A 3225-nucleotide genomic window follows, 5' to 3' on the forward strand; every position below is an offset into this window, starting at 1 on the left:
CTTTGGAAAGGGTGCAGAGGAGATTTACTAGGATGTTGCCTGGTATGGAAGGAAGGTCTTACGAGGAAAGGCTGAGGGACTTGGGGTTGTTTTCGTTAGAGAGAAGGAGGAGGAGAGGTGACTTAATAGAGACATACAAGATAATCAGAGGGTTAGATAGGGTGGATAGTGAGAGTCTTTTTCCTCGGATGAGGATGGCAAACACGAGGGGACATAGCTTTAAGTTGAGGGGTGAAAGATATAGGACAGATGTCAGAGGTAGTTTCTTTACGCAGAGAGTAGTAGGGGCGTGGAACGCCCTGCCTGCAACAGTAGTAGACTCGCCAACTTTAAGGGCATTTAAGTGGTCATTGGATAGACATATGGATGTAAATGGAATAGTGTAGGTCAGATGATCGGCGCAACATCGAGGGCCGAAGGGCCTGTACTGCGCTGTAATATTCTAATTCTAATTCTAAAAAAAAAAAAGCAGCTCTGTAACACAGGAGTCTGTGCTCGACGGGCTGTTCCCAGGGATGCACAGCGAGATAAACATCAACTGCTGCTGGAGGACCATCAATTCGGTGAAAGACACTCTTTGGTCTGCCCGAAACTTGCTGGTCTTCCAGCGCAAAAAGTTGTCCACGACCGATTGTTGCAGACTGGCACATTCCAAGGTCCAGGACTGCGTGCTGAGGGACACACTAAAGCTTGGGGTAGCCGCTGCAAAGGCTCAATGGGGAAAGACCATTGTGTAAGTTCCTCCCGCCATAGTGAACTAAGGAACTGGAGCCATGGGAAACCCCTCAGGCTGTATACACCAAATATGGTTTTGCTGCAAAATGTACATGGCAGGTAAAATGGAATGGAAGGGTTGTGAGGCAACTCACTCCTCTATTAAAGAAAACTGATTTATTTCACACTTTTTGAAATGTCATAGAGTCATGGAGAGATACAGCACTAAAACAGGCCCTTTGGCCCACCGAGTCTGTGCTGACCACCAACCACCCATTTACACTAATCCTACATTAATCCCATATTCCCTGCCACATCCCCACCTTCCCTCAATTCTGCGACCACCTACCTACACTCGGGGCAATGTACAATGGCCAATTTACCTATCAACCTGCAAGTCTTTGGCTGTGGGAGGAAACCAGAGCACCCGGCGGAAACCCACGAGGTCACAGGGAGAACATGCAAACTCCACACAGGCAGTACCCAGAACTGAACCCAGGTCGCTGGAGCTGTGAGGCTGCAGTGTTTTTTTCCAGATTTTTATGAATAAAGTATATTTTGGAAAAACAAAATTCTTAATGAAGTAGGTGCAGTCGATGGGTGCACCTCCTTCACTATCTTTCACCGCCACCCTAACGGTGTTACGCACCCCCTGGCCTGGATCTCTGGTGTTGGTTGCAGCCATTTTTACTTGACGTTTTCCTGGGACAAGTACTAAATCCTCAACTGACAGGGAAACCACCACCACGGTAGATCTCCAATCCCAAAGGGCGAAATGCCCTAAATACGGTGCTGAAACCACCTCCCACCCCCAAAAAAACACAAAAACAGCACCTGCATTATCAAACGCCACTGATCACGGTCTCTCCCCTGCCAGCTAAGTCCAAGCATTGAGGTGGAGAAGTGCATACTTGGAGCTGCGAAGAAACGAGCACGAGTGTTTATAGCAAAAAATAATTGGGAGCTGAAACACTGTCCAGCAACAGCTAGTAAATTCTATTTTTGATTCATATAATCAGTGGTGAGCGCAAAAGCTGACCCCCAACAATCACAAATTCGGCAGTTGAGTATCCCACATTTGAAGACATCGCAGGCATCAGCAAACCCACAGGACAATAGGTTAGCCTCATCCTGGGAGAACTTTTTTCTTTATTTCCAAAATATACTTTATTCATAAAAATCTGTAAAAATTACATTCCCAAACAGTTTAAAACAGCATTAAGTCAAAAAATACAAACAGTGCAAAGGTGATCAGTTTCCTTCTATACAATCATGAGTTGCCTCACAACTCTTCCATTTCATTGTCATTTTACATTTACAGCACACAGAATTTTCCCGATACAGTTCGAGGGATTTCCCATGGATCCAGCCCCTCAGTTCAGCTTGGTGGGGGGACCTTACACTGTGGCCTTTCCCCATTGAGCCTTTGCTGCGGCTGCCCCAAGCTTAAGTGCGCCCCTCAGCATGTAGTCCTGGACCTTAAAACGTGCCAGTCTGCAACATTCCGTCACAGAAAACTCTTTGCACTGGAAGAGCAGCAAGTTTCTGGCAAACCAAAAGGCATCTCCCGCTGAATTGATAGTCCTCCAAGCAGTTGATATTTGTATCAGTGTGCATCCCTGGGAACAGTCTATAGAGCACAGACTCCTGTGTTACCAAGCTGCTTGGAATAAACCATGACAAAAACCACTGTATTGCTTTGAACCTTTTTTTTTCCAAAATATACTTTATTCATAAAAATCTGCAAAAATTACATTGCCAAACAGTTTCAAACAGCACCAAAAAATACAAACATTGCAAGGGAGATCAGTTTCCTTCTATACTCTCATGAGTTTCATCACAACCCTTCCATTTCACTATTGTTATGCCAATTACAGTTTCACATTTACAGCAAAAGAAAATATCAACAAAACAGTTCGAGGAGTTTCCCATGGATCCAGCCCCTCAGTTCAGCTTGGTGGGAGGAACCTTACTTTTTTTTTTATTTCCAAAATATACTTTATTCATAAAAATCTGTAAAAATTACATTGCCAAACAGTTTCCAAACAGCACCAAAAATACAAACATTGCAAGGGAGATCAGTTTCCTTCAATACTGTCATGAGTTTCTTCCCAACCCTTCCGTTTCACAATTGTCATGTCAATTACAGTTTTACATTTACAGCAATTGAGAATATTAACGATACAGTTCGAGGGGTTTCCCATGGATCCAGCCCCTCAGTTCAGCTTGGTGGGGGAACCTTACACTGTGGTCTTTACCCATTGAGCCTTTGTTGCGGCTGCCCCAAGCTTTAGTGCGTCCCTCAGCACGTAGTCCTGGACCTTGGAATGTGCCAGTCTGCAACATTCGGTGGTGGACAACTCTTTGCGCTGGAAGACCAGCAAGTTTCGGGCAGACCAAAGGGCGTCTTTCACCGAATTGATAGTCCTCCAGCAGCAGTTGATGTTTGTCTCGGTGTGCGTCCCTGGGAACAGCCCGTAGAGCACAGACTCCTGTGTTACAGAGCTGCTT

The sequence above is a fragment of the Heterodontus francisci genome, unplaced genomic scaffold, assembly GCF_036365525.1.
Source record: "Heterodontus francisci isolate sHetFra1 unplaced genomic scaffold, sHetFra1.hap1 HAP1_SCAFFOLD_597, whole genome shotgun sequence".
Lineage (NCBI taxonomy): Eukaryota > Metazoa > Chordata > Chondrichthyes > Heterodontiformes > Heterodontidae > Heterodontus > Heterodontus francisci.